Here is a 24,567-nt window from a genome sequence, read left to right as displayed (position 1 = left end):
TATATATATATATATGTATGTATATATATTAGTTATGACTAATGAACTATCAGTAGAGCCTAAGTAAATAGACTTTAGAAGGATGGAGTGGCCAAAGCTGTCAAATGTTAACAACTGGAAATATTAGATAGGGACTGCAATATATTCATTAGGTTTAGCAGTAAGGATGATTACAATATCTTAGTGTGTGAATGAAAAGTGGAGAGACAGGTTTAGAAGAAAGAATAGATGAATTAACAATGAAGAAGTGGAGAAAATAACAATGAACAACCACAGTCCTATTGTGAGCCAGATTTCTTTAAGTATTATGTCTGATCTCATTCACAGTGATTTCCTTCTTGAAGCTGAGAGAACAGAGGCTCAGGAGGCTTAAGTAACACCAGCAAAGTTACAGTTAGCAATTGGTATAACAGGATCACAAATACAATTTCTTTTCACACCCCCCATTCTAGCACAGAGAAATGTTAGAAAGCTTTAAGGCATTTATTTAACAGCTTCCTCAGATTAGAAGATACTGTGTACTTTAGTTTTCTTAGCACCAGGACTCTGAAGAGAAAACACATAATAAAACATTTTTCAACCTTGTATAGCTGAATTGGAAGTCTAGATCTTTGAACCCATTCCTCTCCACATTTGCTGTGCTGGTGAAGGCTTTTTAGACTCCCACTAATGTGTCTGTAAGACAGTGCTGATACAGCTGTGGTGCCCTGAGGTGCCCTTCTCAGCACAGTGTGAAGTATTTATTTAAAATTAAAGAGAAGTCAAGGAAAATTTGAAGTAAAGGTATTCTAAAAATGAGACCAGGGGTCAGGAAAAACATAGATTTTTACCTTTTACTTAGGAATAGGCCTTTGATGTGGATCTTTTTACTTGAATTTCCCTAAAGAGCAATGATTTGGGTGAGCCCACATTCAGATCCATTGCGTTAAATGCAGTTTTTTTTTCCCATTGACAGTGTCCTAGTAAAGACATCCGTGTCATACAATGACCACAATCAAGATGTTAGAAAGCATTTTATTTTCATAACTGAACATGATCTCAGAAAGTGCTTTTAAAACATGGAATAAAAATTCATGGAGAAGCAGGCTTACTGGAGCCAAAGAATGACATAGTAGTATTTGTGTCAAGACCAAGCTCGAATAAATTTATAAGAAATCTAGTAAAAACAATACTTACTTTTGGGGAAAAATGAGTATCCTGTAATGACTGATTCCATATGAACAAAAATGATTAGTTGATTTTAATTTTCTTTCCATTATGTATTTATGAGTAAATTGTTAATTCATTTAGAAAAATGTGTAGTGTGGGTTATTATCAAGTTTAATGCATTAACTAATTACAGCACAAAAATTTATGCATCACAATTTAAACCTCCTTGAGAACTCTTAAAGTTCATCTAGAGAATACACCATATATTCCAAAGTTTTTCTTCACAATATTTGTCTGTTTAGCCATCCCAATGTACTTAAATTCTTTTCATTCATTGGTAGTCATAGAGACTCTTTTATGTAGATCTGTATGCAGAGAGATATAATTTTCAGATACACTGCTAAAAATTAGATAGGCTGCTGGTCCTTACATCACTGGAAATCACCTAGATAAGTTCATTGTCTTGGGTCTATTCCTCTCCTTGAGGTTGGATAACTGGGTAATTTTGAAACATGAAAACAAAGAAACCCTGATTTTAATGAAGACAGCCATGAAGGCCATTGAAAACTTGAAACAGCATCAAATTGCCTGTGGTAGGCTGAATAGAAAGAAATGCCTCCCATAAACTCATGTATTCAGTTGGCTGGTCTTAGGAAGTGGAACTATTAGGAGCTGTGGCCTTGTTGGAGAAAGCATGTTACTTTGCAGTCTCAAATACCAGGCCTAGTGTGACTGTCTCTTCTCATTGCCTGCCGATTCAGATGCAGAACTCTCAGCTCCTTCTCCAGCACCATGTCAACTACATGTCAGCATGCCTCCCACCATGATGATAGTAGGCTATATATCTGAAACAATTAAATGTTTACCTTTATAAGAGTTGTCATAAACATGCTATTTCTCACTGAAATAAGAACCTGAGTATACATTTTTATATCATCATCTTAGGTTAGTATCTTTCATTACTCAACTCTGCCTTCATTATTCTCCTACAGTCCTGTTCCTTTTCAAGAACCCAATTTATCTGGCATAATGGGCATTTTTCTAGTTAGAAGGAAAAAATATCTTTGGAATCTGATTTATCTGTGTGCCTCTAAAGTGGATTTAAACAAGTATAGAGAACAGAATTCATAAATTTTTGAGTATTTAAGCTCAATACACATGATGTGTCAGCAGCACTATTCTCCATAATAGGAGAATACACATCAGGATTTAACAAAGTTGTTTTGGGAGATGGCTCAGTTGTTAAAGTGTTTATTGTGTAAAGCATGAAGATAGATGCTTAACATTCACAATTAATTGGGAAAGGCAGCATACTTGGTAACCCCAATGCTGGAGTGAAAGTAAAGAATTTCAGTAGCCCCAGAGACAAGTTTTTCTGGTAGATCACTATCTAGCCAGTCTTGTCAAAATAGAGTGCTCCAGGTTTAGTAAGAAATCTTGGTTCAAAAAGTTAGGTGGATAAATGATCGATGAAGTTCTCTGGTGCTCACTTTTGGTCTCCATACATGCACTCATTGATAAGCATAAACATATGCACACACACACACACACACACACACACACACACACACACACACACACCCTACACCTCACCCAAAGAATTTTACTATACAAATGAATCTATAAGACTTATAACATATCATACTTGTAAGCGATTTCTACATATCATATAGAAATACCTCTCAGCTACACACATAAAAAAACGTAGACAGAGTTTCTTGTCAGATGCTAGTCCACAAATAATGACACAGAAATTTATTATTAATAACTTGTACCTCCTGTTTGTTCTCTGTGTCTCCTGTCATTTCCTTCATATGCCTAGATTCGTCCTTCTACTTATTCTCTCTGCCTGGAAGTCCCCTCAATACCTCCTGATTTCTATTGGTCAGTCAGATTTTTATTATACCAATCACAGCAATACACCTTCACACAGTGTGCAAATATCCCACTACATAATATCAAAACAGAAAAATTTCTGTGGGGAAAAAGTTGACTGATCTATAAATATACTCTCAAAACAAGTATAGCATTTAGTAGATTTTATCCTTAATTTGCTTGCTTGTATGTTTCATCTCCTACCCCCTCAATTTTCACACAGATATTTTCAAGATTTTCTCTTTCCATATATATATATATATATATATATATATATATATATATATATATATCAACTGAAGAAATTAAGCTGAGCCTCTATTGGTTGATATGCAAAATGGAGGAAATAATAGACACTCAATGACATATTCACTTGGTGCTATGTTAATGGTTGATATACGCCTTTAGGAGACATTATGGAATGAGATTTTCTAAGTTTTTTGCAACATCTGGCATTTCACATCACCATTAATTAGTTATTGCACCTCTCATATCACTTTAGGACAGAGAGGAATGAAAAATATTTTATGTTTTTTCTCTCTCTTTCCCCTACTAATTTTTCCCCCATCAAGAAATGCCAACCTTTTAAGGAGAGATTAAAAGCAAAGAAAGCTTACGAAGAAAATGAGCTCTTGGTGATAAATGTAAAATATGCAAGTACATAGACATTTACTCTCTTGAACAATTAGTAAATATCATTGCTTGTTTATATAAATTAACTTATATCCAGAATGATAATGTTACCGTTTTAAATCAATCATTGCATTATTACTTATTTATTTCCATGTTTGTGTTACTATAGGAGTAAAAAATTGTAGATAAATGATGATTTAATGTTTATAATCTTGGACTAGTATTTCGAAATTAATTCTGAGAGCGTATTTTTCTTAGATAAATGCTATATATATTTCAGGAAGCATGGGCATTGTTTTGATTTTTTTTTATTTAATGGGGTATTTGAATTAACTAAGTATCCATTTTTTTCAAAACTAGAAATGATTTTGGTAACAGGTACTACTACTTCTTTGGCATTGTAATACATATTAGATGATGAATATTAGAGTTAATTGTAAATGGGCTTTTTGCCTCTTGTATTTATTTACTCTTGCAGATAATCTTGAGCAGCTATCTAAGTGAGAGGCTAAGCGCTTGTACTTTCCACAGCTGCCAGCAGGTATGTCTGGCATTTCTGATCTGCAGAGTCAGAGATCTCTATCTTCAGTGTTACAGTCCCTGCTGAAATGATGCCAGAGACAATTGTGGGAAATAATTTTGCTTTAAAAGAAGAAATTCTCCACTTGTTTCCCCAGTAGGTTTTAAATATAAAGCAGAATTATTAGTGTAATAATATACTTTTATCTCTTTGAAATAAAGGTTCTTTAGGAAGAATACTTCAGGGTGAAGTCAGAAATGGTGGCATTGATGATGACAAAGGCAAAATTTATAAATACTGAATTAGCTGGAATGGCTGTAAGGAGTGATTGCATTTCTTTCATTTGTTCAGCATAAATTGATTCTGTGAGAGGAATATGAATATTAAGTAGAGCAAATCATTACATCTGAAAGTTATTATTTAAGAATATAGTTCATTTTAATACATTTAACAAATATGTATTTAATATCTGGATATTTCCATTGTAGAGATAGACAGACAACCAGACTCACAGATAGACAGACACATACACAGACAGATGGATGAAGAGAATATTGTTCACTGTGAAATGAGTAAGTTCAGTCATAGAGGGACTAAATATTTAAGGTCACCCACATAAAATTTGTAAAAGTGCTGAAATTTAAACACACATTTGACTCTTCCCCTTTAAGGATAGTATCTCCTAGTATCATCAGACAAAAGTATAATTAAAGGTCTGTGGGAGTGTAAAGGAGGAATTGGTTAATTCTTTCTTTGGGGTCAGAGAAGGTCACAGATATAGTTGAGTAGGCTTTGATTGGCAAGAAATAGGTGACATGAAGTTGAGAAGGTAAAAGACTACAAAAGGTTGAGAAAGTACTGTGAATAAAATCAGTAGGGAATTAATGTTCCTTACATTTTCAAAAAAGTTATTTGAATGGCCCTTGTTGATGCCCCATAAGTTGATGGGGGCATAAGGGATGTTTCTGGAAAGGAGAGTTTTGGGCTTCATTGTAGATGGTCTTGGAATGACAGGACAAAATTTCATGTTTAAGGCCAGGTGGTGGTTGTGCAGTCCTTTAATCCCAGCACTTAGGAAGCAGAGGCAGGTTGATCTCTGTGAGTTAGAGGCCAGCCTCATATATAATAGGCTCCAAAGTTACAGAGAAACCCTGACTCAAAAAACAAAAATTCATGTTTAATTTTTATAAGAAAGCTTGTTTATAACTGAGGATAAAAGGACAAATTTGAGAGATAATAGCCAGAGATCAAGCGGTGACAACACAGAAATATGAAAGAAACTGACACGATTCCAAAGATAGACTTTCATGATTGCTACTAATGAATAAATAAAGGTCAAATTGATACTGAGGTTTCAGATTTGGTAAAGATATGTTAGTTTAAGCTTTTTCTGTTGCATCAACCATCTATATACAATACCACTTCTATCACATAATGCCAAATAACAAAAAGCAAGTTCGTTTTTTCAAAGATATTCTAGCATTGGAAGTCTGAAAGTGAATGTTTTATGGATTCAGGACTTCTAGTTTAATGAAACTGTAAACCATATAGTAGTATATTATTGGAACTAACACTGTCTCTGAAACTCTGTAATACACTAAAATGCCTCAGTTTACTAAACTTTTTTGACTAAAAAGTGTTTTTTTTTATTTTCTACTCTAAGTAATTTCTTCAACATCTATTTAGAAGTTCCAGCTATCAATGCCTCACAGATAGTCAGGCTTTTAACTATGGTTACTCAAAATTCTGAGAGAATATTGATAGCATTCACCACCTTATGTCAACTCTATCTTTATTTTAAATAACTTTACTGTGGTGGATATTGAAAAACAAATGGTTGTATTTTTCTGGCTCTCAAAACCATAACATTGCCAGGAAGTGGTGGCACATGCCTTTAATCATTGGTATTGCTAGCAATAAGCCAGAAAGAGAGGCCAGAAGTATAGCTCATACCATCACTTACAGTCAGCGTATTTGTGACCACATGGTCAAGGAAGGTGATAAATACATTTTCATTGATGGAATGGTAGGAAAGAGGTTCAACTGAAAGCTTGTTTGTAGATAGTGGCATAATTGTGGTTTTATATATGATCAGAAGTTAACCTGTTGACTGGGGGTGAAATATGGGGTACAACCTCAAGGATAGAGCATGTTCAGTGTCAGCAATGAGTACTGACATGATTGACATTCTTCAGGGACTGATTGACCTCCACTGGCTTTATAATGCAGGGTATCCTTCTATAGCTGCCTCACTGGGTTTTATTTTGCCTGCCCACTCATCATTCTTAGCACTCTTCAAGACTTATTGGCTCCCAGTAGATAAAACTTTCTTTTGTCTGATTTTTGTGATTTTCTTAAAAATGCCATCCATTTTTAGGCCCTGGCCTGCTTGGAGCCATATGGGCAAGAAGTTAGGTTTTATCTTCTTTTCTATGTGATAATACTTGTCTCCAGCATTTGCCTTTGCACAACTCAACATCTGCTCAGGCCTTCAGTAGATAACAACACTGCACTCTGACCTTTCCTGCAAAACATTGGCCCAGCCAGCTGAGAAGCTATGCTTTTGTCAACAATGTGATTCTACTACCTGGAGTCATCTCTGAATACTGCTACAAAGACTTTTTGAGGACACAGAGCCAGGTTGTCTGGGTTAGTTTCAAAATATCAGGTGGTTTCTTTACTTGCAATTCTAAGCCTCCAATGTCTGTACCCACCCTTTTGGCATCAGTGCCCAGTTCGGAAAGTATCAAAAATGATTGATAGTGATGGGAATTATACCTCCACACTCCTTGCTCATTGAAAATGTTATAAGAATGACTTCAATTATTTATGGAACTCAGATAATTTAATTTTGTTTTGTGTTTTGTTTAATTTGGACTTTCAACTTCTGTGTGTTCTCTTGTTCTCATTAGAAGAATAGTGACTTGTCACAGAAAACAATTAACAGTCATGACTTACTCAGGGAAGGCACAAACACAGCACCTTTTCTTCACACCATTGTATTTTCCTACATATAGCTTTCTTTATATGACATCATTCTCCCATTTCATTCTTTTTCGCTCTGACGTCAACCATATCTCCCACTCTACTGAAAAGCCCGTTTTCCTCTGCTAGCATTTGAAAGTTTGTATTTCTAACTTCTGTCCTGATTCCTCTTGTGCTTTTACTCTTCCCACTTCACTGTCCCTGTAATCTCACAGCCACCTAAAACATTCAACTGAACACTTAGCTCATTTTCCCCAAGACTCAGTTGTGTCTCATGCTTCCAATTGTTTGTCTCCTCAACCACCATCTGCCATGTAAGAATGATTCTGTTCATCTTCTGTTATGCTTTTACTTGGTGATAAGTATTGTTTTGCTGAAATGTGTAGAATGGGATGCCCATTATCTAAGCGGTCCATTGTTTATTGGATTATACCTTTCAAGTAAAGGTGTCTGCAAAAATTAAAAAAAAAAGAGTGAACTCCTGCTGCCTGACTGTGGGGGTTATAGCATTTCATCTATTCTGCCATTAAGACTAGGAATGAAACATCAAATCTTCTTGGTCCTCAGAATGTCAATTTTGGGAACAGAACTTGCATATTCAGACTTCTGTAGGAATTTCCAGTTGAGACCTCAGTACTTTATTTTTATATGTACACAGTTATGAATTTATCACTCACGTGTATCCCTGTATCCATGAACACTAGCTAGGAAAGAGACCCTTCACTTTCTCAGGTTTCTCTGTTTCTCTTCTGGAGCCAATGTGATGCCCAGCTGGAAGTTTTGAGACATTAAGAAGCTGGATTACTTCTTATACTCTTGTCTTTTCAAGACCATAGAGAATCAATGTTGACATATGCAGTCTGCTCACTTTCTCTTTTTTCTCAGTATAATTCTCTGCACAATAATTCAAATAGCTTTTGTGACCAGTATTTTTTCTAAGCGTCAGTCTGTACCATAGACGTGCCACATTCCAATCATTAGTCACTCTCTGTTGTGCAATTTCCTCTGAATTGAAACATTCCTTTCTAGACAAGGGAGAGAAAGAAGCTCACAGGACTCAGAAAGATAAGAAAGCTTGGGAGGTTTTGGATCCCAGAAAGTGACAACATTAACAAGGCCTGTCCCCAAGGCTATATTAAATAGAACAGTCACTGGGGAGAGGAGACTAGCTTTGATGGAGCTGATTGTAAGTTGTGTAAGGAGCTCCAGGGATACAGCTTTGATGAGTTATCACCCTGGCTAGCATGGACTTTCTAGTAAAGCTGCTGCCTTTGAGTCATCCAGACTGTTGGTAACCCCAGAAAACTCACTTGTTCGTCCTGATAGGCCTGAGTGAAATGATATCTTTGGTATGCTGTTCATCTCTCCCCAGTCAAAGGCGTAGAACATCCCCCCATTAAAAGTATTTATCATGTTTGTGGTTGGTGGTCATTAGGACTAAAACTTCTCTTAAACATTCCTATTCAAATTTTGTATTAGTGATTCAAATGGATAAATCCCTCCTTTTCTCCTCTCCCATGACTCTGCTCTTCAGGTAAGACACAGACATAATTTGATTAGCTGATTTCCAACAGCAACAAGGGCAGTCCACAGTTCTTTGCAGATTCTTTGTGTTTACTGTACTTGAATGGTATTCTGGTTATTTCAGGAGAACATTAGTACAAACAGATGTGAGGCATTTTGAAGAAGGAATGATGATATTTGGAGGCAAAATTGAGTCAGCGACCTGAACGCCAATCTGACCAGTCAGGCAATGTGGCTATAACTCATTCTAAGTCCACCTCTGTCCTTATGTTCTGTCAAGAAAGAGAAGATGATGTGAAGAGGAGTTGCAAAACCAAGGTCTGTGGCATGTGGAGAGGCAACACAGATACATGATGCATGATGCATGATGAACACAAGAATAATGAATAACAGAGGAACATTTATAAAGGACAGTTGGCTGACTCCCAGAAATAGTGCAAGGGCAGGGAGCTCCGGCTAAAGTCAATTAAAGTCAACCTAAGGCTGCCTGCCACAGTGACTCAGCTCCAACTGACATTTGACAATGCAGATGACCCCAGGCCCACTACAATCCGGACAATTTAGACAAGTGCTGTACTGTGAGCCCTGGTCTCCCAACTGAAACTGCTGTGCAAGCTATATGACATTCACAGAACTGTGGTTGCTTTGATTCTCATTTAGCTGAAAGGGCTCGGGAGTGGATGAGAGGGTGAAAGATGGATTATCACCCTCCTGGAATGAACAGAGCACTTCTGTTAGCAATGGACATCTCTGTACTGTACACTCACCCACCTCCATAATAGAGTACAGTGCCACTCTGAATCTAAATAGGAAGAAAAATGGAGATTCTTACATTGTCCCTTACAAGCCTTCAGAAAGGCAAATGTGTTTCTTAATAAATGAAGTGATGTATGGAAGAGAATATTATATATTAGTGAACGTAGCATTCAGGTGAATTGATTGGAAAGATGAATCTAAAACACAATGCACAGAGTGTGTTCTTTATTTTCCTGACGTAATGAGCATGATTGTTGTCAACCATGACAAGGATACCACACCATCATGCTGAGACCTAAAAAGTTTACCCACTCAATACACCATCAGTTGGGAAAAGTCAATAATCATTGACAGGAGACTTTACTTACCTGAGCATGACGTGCTAGTACAGGAATGGGTTTCAGTGATGTGGTTAGGTGTGGAAACTGTTAGATCTATAACCATAACTGAAACAGACATTTTGTTCTCAAGACATGTTGTCAGGGGTGGGGGTGGGGTAAATAAAAAAGGTTGCTTTCATTTTCAACATTTAACTGTACTATGTTCCCACACTGTCACACATGAAATCAACCAGTTAAAATGAGAGACAGAGTATTCTGAATATCAATAGGCAAAAACATTAAATAGCATATTTTTTTCTCCTTTTCCTCAAAATACTTAGTGTTGGTTTCAAGCAAAGATTGCCAGAAAAGCCTCTTTGTAATGAAAGACAAGTTGCCTTGCTGTGGGTGACAAAACCTCACGATGCTTGCTCTCTCTCCCTTTGATCTGTACAATTGCAGATATTTCTTCTCATCGCAACCTCTTATCAAGTGGCATCGAAAACCTTTTTTGTTTTAGGCATAGTAATAAAGGATCACATTCGTCAGCCTTAGGCACTTCAGAGGTAAAATATAAAACACTGACTAGACATTGTAGAGACTGTCTCATTCCCCTCACTGCCTGATAGGTAGGATTCACCTTGTATGACAATGGAAACTGTTTAACTTTCAATGTTTTAATTAGTTTTAAATGATCTGTTTGAAGTCTGCTGCCATCTTTTTGTGTGGATTTCAGTGTTGTTCATCGAGAATGATATCCTTGATGTTATTTTCAAGCAAGAGACCCCATTCCCCAAATAAAACCAAGTGAGCTTACAAATGTTCAAATCAGTGGAGGTAATAGTCACTATTATACCTCGGATTTACTAAGATGTGTCCTATGCTTACTTGTCCATCATGGCAGTTTATTTCAAGACTGGCCTCCAAGCTAGCATTGGGAGAGAGGGTCTGGGTATTTGGATTAGTACCACTTTCTGATTTAGGGCACTTTGGGAAGCCCTTAGGCTCTGGGGGTATTTTCATGAATGGGGGTATAGGGTCCCAATATCTTCCTACTTTTTCTTTGTTTCCTGACTCCTAAATTGAACATTGGTTTCCACCACTTTCCTGCACTATGACAGTGATACCAGGAAAAGCTAAAAGAAGTAGGTCTAATCATCCTTTAACAGAAACCTCTAGAATTAGAAATGAAGCAAATTATTCATCATTTTAAGGTAATTGCTTTGAAAATTTATGACACCTCTGTAGCTCCTTTTCCTCGGCACTGTTTTGCCTGTACAAACACTGAAACAGGCTTCATGCTCCAGTCCACTTTGTAGCTACTTTTGTTTACTTGTTTCTTTAGAGATATGCAAATTCTGAAGGAAATGGGACCAGTGTCAGCCCACTAAAAATCTGTGTGAGCATGCCATGCCTATTCTTGGTCTCCTCTCTCTTGAATTTAAGTCTTTATTTTTATGGCCAGAAAGAATTATAATACTCATAAATGTTAGGTCTCAAAAATTCTTTTTCTAAATCTGACATTTTAGAGAAAAGTCAGTATTCCCTCAGGGACTTAAGAAGATAGTTCCTACTTGGTAAACAGAATCATTCTCCTTATTCCTGGAAAGGGATACATATGACCCATCTATCAACCCATGCTTGTGGTGCCTTTTATCACATCAAGGTCTATGCTAGCCTCTAGGCCCACTCACGTGTTACTCACAAGTATCTATTATAGAGTCAGTCTTACTGGCATACCCTTCCCCATAACCTAAAGGACCAGTCTCTGATCTTTGCTTTCCTTCTCTCAGATTTTCTGATGCCTATAAAACTGAACAACTTTGGTTATGGGCTCTTTTTGGCTCTTGGTCTTTTGGTTGATCCTTGATTCCTGTCTTAGTTAGGGTTTTATTACTGTAAAGAGACTTCATGGATATGGCAACTCTTATAAAGAAAAATAATTGATTGGGACTGCTTTATATTTCAGAGTTTTAGTTTATTATTGCCATGGTGGGAAGCAGGGAGGCCTGCAACATACAATGTGCTGAAGATGTAGCTGAAAGTTGTATATTCAGATTCACAGAGAGAAGGAAAAGACATCCATACTGGGTGTGATTGAACATCTGAGGCCTCAAAGACTGCCCCCAGTAAAGTGTAACCACACCTATTAATAGTGTCACTATCTATGATTCTATGGGGGCCATTTTTCTTCAAACCACCATTGCTTCTCTCTTGACCCCTTCTCTCTTTTCTTCCTCTCTTGCTCATTCCCCCTTTACTCTCATGGCCAAATTCAGTCTGCTGCCTATTTTCAGTCTGAATGCTTCCAGATGCCTATGGCTGTTTTCTCCTTCATATCTGCAATAAACCTTCTCAATTATATCTTGGAGCAATCATGTCCTCATTTTTCATTCAATATGTTCCCAGATGTGTTTAGAGAGATGTGTACATCCTTCTTCATTCTTTTCCACACAGCATACCATCTGAGTATCCTTTTCCAACTATAGCACCTCTGAAGCTGTAGCTCACAGAACACAGTCTGTTCCATTTTTTAAATATATTGATTAATTTGGAAAGAATTGATGTCTTTCAATTTTGTATCTGTTAATCTATAAATCAAGAATAGAGCTTCACTTATTACTTCAGGCAATTAATCTGTCTCTTCAGTGTTTTGTGATTGTTAGTGTTTAGGTCTAGTAGATCTTCAATAAAACTTACTCCTCAGTATTGCATCTTCTGTGGGCTAGTTTAAGTACATTGTCAATACTCATGCTTGCAATTTCAGTACTCATATATGAGTACATGTTTCTGTGTATTTATCTTATATGTTACATCCTAGCCATCTTGTGTTATGAGATGTGGATGCTTTTCTTCAGGTACATTTTTTTACATAAACTATGATGCATGCTTTGAATTAAGGTTTATTTTTTTTTACCTTACTATCCCATTGTTTTTCTCATATTTGGACTGGATCAAACCTTTGTTAATATGTAATCAGCACCTACATCAGTGCTGTGGGAACTCCTTCAGCCAACAGCCTTTAAGATACTGGCCCACTTTGAGCGTGTTCAAATGTACTATATATGCAGATGTAAAAGCATGCACGGCCCCTTTGCTTCTGAATTCAGTTTCTGTTTGCCACTCATTCAGAGGACTGCTGATTAGTGTGTCTATACCTAAATAAAGAAACATTTATTTTGCTCTATTCTAAACTAGTGTGGGATATTTTATTATAATCGACAGCACATTCATCTTCAGTTGCAATGTCCTACATGGAAACAAGCAAAGAGACTTCTATCATAAGGGTAACTGCTTCCCCTGTATGACGAAACTTTTGTCAGAATGCTACATTTAGGGGCAACAAAGTTATCACATTACATATTTTAGAAAGCTTATTCACTGAAGTATTGACAGAGGTTGTGATTTCCCATGGGAGAAAAAATACTGAGGAAATCTACATGGAGATGGAAAAGAACCAGATTGTATAAAAATATGGCTATGAGATGTAAGCCAGGAGATAAATAGTCTTGAAGTTTTATCTGAAGTTTTACTCCAGAATTTTGACTAATACAAAGGATTTTAAGAAACTAGTAAGGTCTATGTAATAAGGATGGCCTTAAGAAAGGCTTGAGTGACCCAATTTCATGTCATTTGTACTATGAATACTTAACATTGGTAAATGAGCAGGTCAGTTGGGGCTATACAGTTCAGTGTTGACTATCCACTGTAGCATCCTGTATTCCTCCATACTCCCCCAAGCCCACCACACCCATGAATGTGTAAAGGTTAGGCTTTTGTGATGTTTAGACCAGCAAAGAGCTCCACTGGCTGGAGACCTGGCATGGGTGATCAAATAAACACTAAGGGTGTGGCTTCTCATGACCTTGGAGTGGGTATATAAAGAACAAGCAGGAGTCGTCCTGCTCATTATTGCCAGGGATAGCATTGGCTACAGAAAGATGCATATTTGGGAAGTTAGCATAACTAAAGATCACTGGAAGTATGGGGGAAGATCCTACACAAAGCAACATTGTGGAAAAGACTGAGGCAAAAAAAACGTGTTGTTGCTGCAGAAGAACCTGCTCAGAGTGAACACAAAAGTGATATGAGGAGGTTAGACTTTCCAAAGCTCCCCTCCTTTCCCTGTGGGTCCCTGCCTCCATGAGTTTCTCATTACAAAACCCATCCCAGACCTCCAATCCCTCTTACAGAGCTCTGCTTGCCTCCTACTTATTCTACATCTTAAGCACTTTCCCACTTTTTCTTGTTTCTTGACTAGAGGGAGAAAATAAGAACTTGAAATGTTATAATAGGAGCGGTGGGGCTGCATCCCCAGCACCCTGGCCGCCAGCTAGCTTATGCCCCGAAATAACAACACACAACTTGTATTCTTTTAAACACTGCTTGGCCCATTAACTCTAGCCCTTACAAGCTAATTCTCATATCCCGATCAACCCATCTCTAATAATCTGTGTAGCATCAGTCTTACCAGGAAAGATTCAGCATGTCTGACCTGGCAGCTTGCTTCATGGCATCTGCCTGGGAGAAGGGAGCATGGCCTCTGAGCTCACTTCCTCTTCCTCCCAGCATTCTGTTCTGTTTACTCCTCCCACCTATGTTTTAACCTATGAGGCCAAGCAGTTTCTTTATAATTAACCAATGACCTTCCTCCATCAGTGAAAGACATGCTTGCCAAGAGCCCGAACAAGGATAAGAAATCAACTGTGATTGTAATTTGGTATAGAAGCAAGAAGGCCAACCTTAGTCAGATGGACAGAAAGGAAGAGACTCTGGACCATTCTAGCTGTCCAAAAAACAACCAGTAAATGGTAGCAATCACAGACTGCAGCAGCACTGCACCATCGACAGCAGACTGCAGAGCCCTATATGGAACATGTTATGTCTGCTTAATTACGTAAGAATAAGTTATAGCAGGAGAAATTGTTTGCAGGAAAGTTCCATGGTGGTTATAGAGAAAGAGAACTAGGGAAAGAGAGAAAAGGGGAGAGGGAGTGAAGAGGAGCTGAAAGGGAAGTTAGAATGAAATAAAAGGTTAGGGGGAGTGAGGGTGTAGTGAAAGAAGGGGAGAAGTAGGGATGAGGCGAGGAATAGAAGAGCACAGAAAGTAGAGTAAAAAGGTAAGGGGAAGAAAGCCATAGAGAACAGCATGGAGAGAGGAAACAGGGAGGTGGAAAGGAAATCAGAAGAGAACAGAGTAAGAGTTCAGTGGGGAAGGGAAGGAGGAGGGCCTGGAACCAACAAAAAAGATAGGAAAAGAGGTAGAGGGAAGAGAACGAAAAAAAAATTAGAAAAAAAAGAAGTACTTGTAATGGAGGAAACAGAGAGGTAAAAGATAGGATTAGTAGGAAAATGAGAGATAAAGGGAAGGAAGGAACTAGAGGAATACAGTAGAGGGAAGGGGCAGGAAGGATAGGTAGAGAAGAGCAGAATCAGAAGAGAGGTGAGATCATAATCGAGGGAGGGTAATGAGAGGATGGGTAAGAGCAGTGAACTATAGCAATGGTAGAAGAGATGAGGTAAGTGAGGGGAAAGGAAGGAGAGGAGGTGGGAAAAGATTTGGATAGAGGAAGGAGAGGACGGAATAGGGTGATGGAGAGGACAGGTAAAAGGAAGATAGAGGAAGGGAATGGAGATATAGAACAGAGAAGGGTAGAAGGAAATCATAGAGGAGTTAGAGAGAGGAAGGGGAAAAACATGGAGGACAAAAAGAAGGTTGAGAGTTGGGAGGGTAGGGTGAGTTAAGGTAAAGAGGGAGCAAGAAACTAGGAGTAAGGAATGAGAAAATAGAAGATGCTACTGCAATGGGGGAACATTAAAGGGAGAGAGCTAGTAGCGATAGGAGATGAGTAGGAAAGGAAGGCATTAGAAGGGTGAAAGGATGAAAGAGAAGAACTGGAGATGAAAGGAGGGGGGATTACAATTGCATGGTGTAAGAGGCCCTTCTGTATTTGTGTTGCTTTCATTGGTTGAATAGAGACTGCCTTGGCCTTTTGATAGTGCAGAATTTGGATAAGTAAAATAGACTGATCACAATGCTGGGAAGAAGGCAGTGTTGCAGATGCCGTGAATCTCCAGCCTGAGACAGACATAGGTTAGAATCCTGCCAGTAAGCCACAGTCACGTGGCAATACACAGATTTAATAGAAATGGGTTAATCAAGATGTGAGGGTTAGCCAATAAGAGGCTAGAGCTAATGGACCAGGCAGTAATTTAATTAATACAATTTCTGTGTGATTATTTTGGGTGTAAGCTAGCCTGGCGGGATGCAACAAGAGACCCTGCTCCTTTCAACAGAAAGATAGGAGAGAATAATTGGAGGTAAAGAGAGATAGCCTGAGTATGAGTAAAGAGAAGCATAGAGGTAAGTGGTGGGAATGGAAGAAGAAGAAGGGACAGTATTGTAAGGAGGACACAGGGAGAGATGGGTATGGAGTACAAAATATAAAGGAAAAAGGAAAACAGTAATAGGGGATGGAGAGGGATGAGTGAGCAAGGGGGAGTCATGACAGAAAAGAGGGTTAGAGAAAAAGAATAGGGAGTACAGGAGAGATGGGAGAGGGAGTTGGGGTAGAGTGAATGAGCGGAAGGGGAAGGAGGTGGTGGAATCAGGAAAGGAAAGAGGGGGAGAGAATGAGGGAATCAAGGGAAAGAAAGGGGAGAAAAGGGAGGATTATAATAGAGGAAACAGAGAGGTGAGGGCTAGTAGGAAATGGAGAGGTGTGTTGAAACAAGGAACTGGACAGTTAGATGAGAGGAAAGGAAGAGATTAGAGGAACGGGAAAGAAAAAGAGGTGAGATCATAATGGATGGAAGGCAAGGAAAAGTTTGGCAAGGGGAGTGAACTTGAGCAAGGGTAGAAGAGGAGATTTGAGGTAAGTGAGGGGAAGGGAAAGAGAAGAGGTAGTGTTGAAGGGAGCTATGGGCTGTGTTCCTGCCACCTGGCTCCCAGTCACCTGGCTAGCTTATGCCCAGAAATAACAACACACAAACTGCATTCTTTTAAACACTACTTAGCTCTAGCCCTTACTGGCTAATTCTCATATCCTGATCAACCCATCTCTAATAATCTGTGTAGCACCAGTCTTACCACGAAAGATTCAGCATTCATTCATCTGCCCTGGAGAGGAGTGTGCATCTGCCTCACTTCCTCTTCCTCCCAGCATTCTGTTCTGTTTACTCCACCCACCTATGTTCTAACCTATCAGGGCCAAGCAGTTTCTTTATTAATTAACCAATGACCTTCCTCCATCAAGGTAGGGAAAGCACTGAATGAAGAAAGGACAGAAAGGGGGATGGTGATGGAGAGGAAAGTAAAAAGGAATGCAGAGAAGAAAAATAGATGTAAATGAGGAAACAGGGGAAGGAAGGCATGGGGGAGTTAGAGAGGAGGAGGGTTGGAAGGGTAGAATGAGTGAAGAGAAGGAGGAAGGGAGGAACAAGCAGTAAGGGAAGTAGACAATTGTAAAGGCCACTGTAATGGGGAAACAGAGAGGGGAAAGGGGAAGGCCATCAGGAAAGGAGAGCATTAGAAATGTTAGAGTATAAAAGTGAAGAAGAGCTGGAAATAAAAGGAGGCGTGATAACAATGGAAAAATGGGAAAGAATGGGAGTGAGGGAAAGAAGAAGTTAGGTAAAAGGAGAAAATGAGAGTATGGGTTAAGAGGAGCATAGCAGTAAGAGGGAGGAATAGAGAGCAAGTGGGACAGAAGTAGATGGAAGTGGGACAGAAGTAGATGGAAGCCAGAGAGAGAGATAGGGATGGAGAGTGAAGTAAAAATGAATGGAGTAATAAGGAATGGAGAGAGATGAATACGTAATGGGGAAGGGTGGCAAAGGGGGGATAGAAAGAAAAGAAGAGAGATGACTAAAGAAAAAGAAGAAAAAGTTGGAGGGGAGGGAAGGGAAACAAAAGGAGGAAGGAGTGGGTGGAATCAGAAGGAGAGGAGAGCAGAATGGGGAAGCAAGAGGAAAGGAGAGAAAAGGGGAGGCAATTGTAATAACAGAGGGGCAGTGGGGTTTAGTAGGAAAACAAGAAGGGTGAGGAATTAGTAAGCTGGAAAGGTAGAGGGTGAGAAGGAGGGAGAGGGAATAATGGTCAAAGAAGAGCCCAAGAAAAGTGGTAAGATCATGATGGAAGGAGGAAAAAGGAGATGGGAGAGAAGGCAAGAGAAGTAAAACATGAAAAGAACAGAATGGAAGTAAACCAGGGTATAGTAAGGAGAGGAGTTAGGGGAATAGTTATATGGGAGGAGAAGTAGTGATGGGGATGGACAGGGCAGTGAAATGGATGTTAAAAGGGGGTATTTAGAGAGCTGAGAGAGAAGGGGTAGAAGGCATATAGAAGGAGATAGAAAAGGAAAGGAAAAATGAAGGGGAGGTGAATAGGAAGGGGAGGTGAGGAGGAAGAGAAGGAAAAGAGGTGAAATCACAGTGGATTCAAGGGAAATGAGAAAAATAAGGAGAAAAAGATGGTGGCAGGGCAGCAGAGAATTGAGCATGGAAAGAAGTGGAAAAGGGATGTAAAGTAGAGGAAGAAAAGGAGAGAAGATAGGGACATAATTGGACAGAGGGTAGAGAGGAAGGGATTCAGATGCAAAAGGGAGTGAAATGGAAAGCAATGATGAACAATGGAGAAATGTGGTTCCCAGAAAAAAAGAATAAGGGAGAAGTGTAGGACAGGGGTTATGGATGGCATCCGAGATACATGACAGATGATGGAGAGTTGGCAGAAGGAATTAGGCAGGGAAAGAGTATGAGGGGAAAGAAGGAGGGGGAAATGAGAGAGTATGTTGCAGAGAAGAAAGGCACGCAGAGGGAATGAAAAGGGATTGGGGTGGTGGAAGGGAGAGTGGGGCATAGAAGGGATAAAGGAAAGTGGAGTAGGAGGAACATCACTGGAGAATGGAATGGATGAGAAGGTGAACTACAGGATGGAGGGAGAGGGAAGTATAAAAAGTATAGAGAGGTGGAATAGAAGGAAAGGAGGGAACTAGAGGGAAAGAGGAAGGGGAGGGCAAGGAAAGGTGAGGGAAAGGAAAAGTATGGAATAGGAAGGGGATAGGAGGGAGAAGTAAGTGGGGGCCAAGGACAGAGGAGGAAGGGAGAGGGGAAGGGAGAAGAGAGGAGAAGATAAGAATGTATCAAGGGAAGAGGTGAAGGAAGGTAATAGAGGGTAATAGGAGGAGAGAGTAAGGGGAGTAGAAGGGAATAAAGGGGAGAGGTCAGCAAGGAGAAAGTGGGAAGGAAGTAGGAGGGTAGGTAAAGGAGGACAAGGGGAAAGATGATGTGATGGTTAAGGGACAGCAGGAATCATATCCTAGTTGGGTTTCTATTGCTGTGATAAAACAGTGACCAAATGTAATGTACAGAGGAAAGAGTCTATTTGCCTTCCATGTTCTGAGTGCAGTCCATCCTGAAGGGGAACCAAAACAGGACTCAAGACTGAAGCTGAAGGCATCAAGAGAAGCAGAGACCATGGAGGAATGATGCTTACTGGCTTACTCATCTTGATGTCTTATTCAACCCAGTTCTATCTCTTCAGGGCTAGCACTGCTACCAATGGACTTGAAACTCAATCATCAATCACTAATCAAGAAAATGCCCCATACCCATGCCCACAGTCCAATCTGACAGATGCTCTCTTTTAGTCCAGGCCCTTCTCAGCTGACTCTCTCTGTCTCTGTCATTGTCTCCCTCTCTCTGTCTCTCTCTCTGTCTCTCTCTGTCTCTCTCTCTCTGTCTCTCTCTCTTGTCTCTCTCTCTTGTCTCTCTCTCTTGTCTCTCTCTCTGTCTCTCTCTCTGTCTCTCTCTGTCTCTCTCTCTCTGTCTCTCTCTCTGTCAACTTGACATTAAATAAGCAGCATAAGAGGGGAGGGAAGGGAAGCTAGGGCAAGGAGAACAGACGGTGCTTGAGGGAGTGGGGGCAGCAGTGAGTAGGATAGATGTAAGAGAGGCAAGGGAGGGGATGGAGGAGATGGAAAAGTAGAAGAGAGTGAGGTAAAGAAGGGGAGAGGGGAGAAAAGATGGAGAGGTAAGTGGATGGGGAGGGCAGAAGAGGGGAGAGGAGAGGTAATTAAAGGCTGTGGGATCAAGTGAATAAAGGATGGATGAGTAGAGGAGGAATTAGGAGAGGAATGGAGGCTGTGGGGAATTGGGAAGGAAAGAAAGGAAGGGTAAAAAGGGAAGAATGGGGTACAGGAAAATGAAAGCAAGAGATATAGGAGAGGAACTGGTGGAGTGGAGGGAGGAAAAGAAGACAAGAGAATGAAGTAGAAGAAAAGGAGAGATGATGAAAACCTGGGGAAGGTGTTACAGTAAATACTGACAAAGTGGAAAAGGAAGAGACAAGGGACAGTAGGGAGGGAAGGGAGGAAGAAGTGCAGATTTGTGAACTGAGGAGCACAAGAACCCACATGAATGGGGAGTGAGCACAGAGGTTGACAAGTTAGTCAAGCATTGTCAAAAGGAACCAGAGGAAGAAAGGGATGGAGGAAGACACCTCAAAACATTTTGCACCACATGAGGATGCAATATTTATAGGTATGTGAGTATATGTGTTTGTGCACACACACTTGGGGGGGCGGGACAATGAGGATTTGAGATCTGTATGTGAGGTGTTGACATATTTACAAAAACAGACAACAAAATCTCTTCCTTTGTCATAGTGATATGTACTGTAACCCAGGCCATGATATGATGATATGAGGGTACAAAAGTTTACCTCTGTCTTAAGGGTTTCTATTGCTATGAAAAGACTTTATGACCACTGCAATTGTTATAAAGGAAAACATTTAATTGTGGCTGGCCTACAGTTTCAGAGATCAGCCCATTATCAGCATGAAGAGAAGCAGGGCACCATGAAGGCAGACATGGTGCTGGAGAAGGAGTTAAGAGTTCTACATCTTGATTCATAGACAGCGGGGGGCCAGTGAACCAAACTAAACATATCATGAGCATATGAGACTTCATGGCCCACCCCCACAGTGATACACTTCCTCGCACAAGGTCATATATTCAACAAGGCCACACCTCCTAATAGTGCTACTACCTATGAGTGTATGGGGGCTACTTTCATTCTGACCACCAGGACCTCTAGTAGTTTGTTGTGAAGAAACCTGGCGTGAAGTAGTGTCCTATTAAGGCAAAGGAGTGGGAAAAGTGTCCTCCCACAGCAGATAATGAAGAGGGCACTGTCTACTGAAAACTGGACTAGAAGAAAACATTCCTCTTACCGACTTCCATGCTCCGGCATTGTTACCACTCTCATCAATCATTCTTCCACTACAAAGGGTGGTGAGATGGAATGGAGTGGTTTGACCTCTGACCTTGGGTGCCCAGAATTAAGCTATCCTAGACCTTGAGCTGTTATTTTAGTGCCATCTGCTTCTCTACCTAATCTCTCCCCTTCCTCCACATTCCCCAGATGTATGCCCTTTATCTTCATATAAATACATTCTAATGCATGTATGCACAGCCTTCTTTGAGGATGATTCCACAAGTATGCTATTTGTGGACATTTGTCCTTTTCATGTCTCTTGTTTTTAGAGTTTCATTCAAGCCAGGTTTTAGGACCTGTTTGCTTTGATATCTTCTGCTCTTTCCTTTTTAATACATTTCTCAGATACGTTTGTTTTAATTTGTGAATTTTAAAAAGATGTTTGGGATTTAAAATTTGTTTTCATTCTCTTATACATTAGTATTTAATTCTTTGTCTTGACTATGTGCTTAATTTAAGTGACCCATGCTCATTTTCAATATAAAGAAGTGTGATTGCCTTTTAAGTTTAATTCTGTTGCTGATGGAAATTTCTCATATGCTTTTGTAAAAAAAAAAAAGACTAATCACTGTGTCTCTTTTACTAAGACTCTTCTGAATGGTACAACATATTCTGACCACTGATTTCTCTTTCGTAACTCTTCCAAGATCATCCCTAACTACCAAACTGCATGCTTTCTTTCTCTCCCACAAGAAACAAAAGCAAGGAGAAATCACAAGAAATATGCGCACATACACACACAATAAAAACACAAAATTAAAAACCATATTTTACAAGGAAAACACTTGTGTCTTAGTGTTTTATTACTTTTACCAGGAAAACACCTGTGTCTTAGTGTTTTATTACTGTGAAGAGAAACTATGACCAAGGCAAATCATAAAAGAAAGCATTAAATTGTTGGCTTGTCTACAGTTTCAGAGGTTATTTCATTATTATCATGGATAGGAGTATGGGGGCATGCATGGCACTGGAGCAGGAGATGAGAGAGCTACATCCTTGTCCTCAGACACAGAGAAGGGGAGGTAGAGAGAGGAGAAACTCCAGCTTGGCAAGGGCTTTTGAAATGTCAAATTCCACTCTTATGGACAGTTGAGCTTGAACCTAACTATATTCTTAGCCCCTACTAAACTGCGTTCCTGTTTTTGGAAGGTCTTCTGCATGCTACCAGAGGAAAAAGGTAACCACCAATCCAGCTACAAAACCTGTGATCTACAATGATAAACTGCTTGAATTGATATGACGGTGCAATAGTGACACAAATATTGTGGGAGTGAACCACTCTCTGATCGGAGGTAATGTTGACTTCATGAGATAGAACCCACACCTGGCACCTTTAGGCTAGCCAAGGACCTAAACTTTAATAGTTAGGTTCAAGCTCAACTTCTTTGAGTTCAATCAGATATGTTAAGTGTTGCCTTTAGCAAAAAGGTCCTTACTTATCATAAGTTTGTGGAGAGAAAACAGTAATCTTGGCAATAATCTAAGTTGTTGGGGGGGGTGGTGTTCTATGAGTCCCCTTTACCCAATGACTCAATTAGGTGTAACCTATTCTTAGAACTGTGTGTTCCAGTTGATAGCAAAAGATGTCTAGTTGTGGCATTATCTTCCCTGTTATTTGATGATTCATTTTATATTTCTGTTATGTATTTATATATTTCAGGAAGCTTTAACAATAGTAGGTTTTCATATGAACCTTGAAATAGCCCCTAATGTTAGTTGTTCTCTCCTGTATTCCCTGATTTATCCCCTTTTCTCTTTTTCCACATTTAATTCCTCTGCTCCAATCTCATCCCACCCATCTCTTTCTAACTATTCTTTTTCCCCTTTCATGGACATACCACCCTCCACTGTCCCTTGCTATATAACTGACATCTGCAGTTAAATGAGTTTTAGCATTCCTATTGAAGGGTTAAAAACTAACATTCACTTATTAAAGAAAACAAGCAATGTATTTGTCCAGTTGGGTCTCGGTTAACTCAATCAGGATGATTGCATCTAGCTCCATCCATTTACCTATGGACTTCATAATTTATTTTTATAACTGATTAACAATATTCCATTATATGAATGTAGCACATTTTCATTATATATTTATCTGTTGATGGGCATCTAGGTTGTTTCCAATTTCTATCTACTATTAGTATAGCAAAAATGAACTCGGGTGAACAAGTGTCTCTGAAGTTGGCTGTATAGACCTTTGTATGTCCAAGAGTGGTATAGCTGGATCTTGATAAAGATCTAGTCTCAGGTTCCTGGACAACTGCCACACTGATTTCCATACTCTCTGTGTAAGTTTGCACCCCACCAACTACGAATAAGTGTCCGTATTACACCACAACCTCACCAGCATGTGCTGCAATTTATGTTTTATTATTCTTGACCATTCTTCTTTGTATAAGAAGAAATCTCAAAATAGCTTTGATTTCTATTTCCCTGAATAGGGAAGGATGTCAATTTTTTTAAAATATTTCTCTGTCATTTGTATTTTATCTTTTGATACCTCTCTGTTTAGTTCTGTATTCCATTTTTCATGATTGTTTGCATGATATCCAATATTTTCAGTTCTTTCTATATTTGGTATATTAATCCTCTATTATATATAGAGTTTATAAAGATATTTTCCTATTCTGTATCCTGCCACTTTGTCCCAATAAAGGTACTCTTTGCCGTACAGAAGTTTTTCCATTTCATGAGGTCCCATTTATTCATTCGTGATCTTTGTGCCTGTGCTATTGGTGTTCCGTTCAGAAAGTTCTTTCTTGTGTCAATGAGCTCAGGACTGTTATTTACTTTCTTTTTAGAAGAACCATTGCATTTGGCTTCATGTTGAAGTACTTGATCAATTTGGAGTTGAATTTTATTCAGGGTGATGAGTATGGGCTCTATCTGCATTCTTTTATATATAGCTATCCAGTTTTACCAGAACCTTTTGTTGAAGTTACTGTCATTTTTTTTCCTTTGTGTATTGTCTCTGTCAAAAATCAGGTATCTATAGGTGTGTGAATTTATGTCTGGGTTTTCAAGTCAATTCTATTTATCAGATTCTATTGATTCTATTGTCTGTTTCCATTGTTTGTATGCCAATGCCATGGAGTTTTTATTACTGCAGTACAATTTGAGATCAAGGATGGTGATTCAGGATTGTTTATGCATCCTGGGTTTCTTTTTCTGTTTTCATATGAAGCTGACAATTTTCTTTTCATGATCTGTGAAGAATTTCCTTAGAATTTTGGTGAGGACTGCATTGAATCTGTAGATTTTTTTGGGGGGAGGGCACATATTTTCACTATATTAATTCTGTTGATCCATGAGCATAGTGTGCTGCAATAAGACCAGGAACATACAGTTATATCAAGACTGTATGAAGTAACCCAGTAAGAGGTCACTTCACAATATTGAAGTAATATTGGGTCTCATAAATAGGCAAACCCATTCTTCCATTGAAGGACATCTAGGTTGTTTCCAAGTTCTGGCTATTACAAATAATGCTGCTATGAACATAGTTGAACAAATGCCCCTGTCATATG

This window comes from Microtus ochrogaster, chromosome X (assembly GCF_000317375.1).
Source record: "Microtus ochrogaster isolate Prairie Vole_2 chromosome X, MicOch1.0, whole genome shotgun sequence".
Taxonomy (NCBI): domain Eukaryota; kingdom Metazoa; phylum Chordata; class Mammalia; order Rodentia; family Cricetidae; genus Microtus; species Microtus ochrogaster.
Note: the sequence above shows the minus strand (reverse complement) of the source record.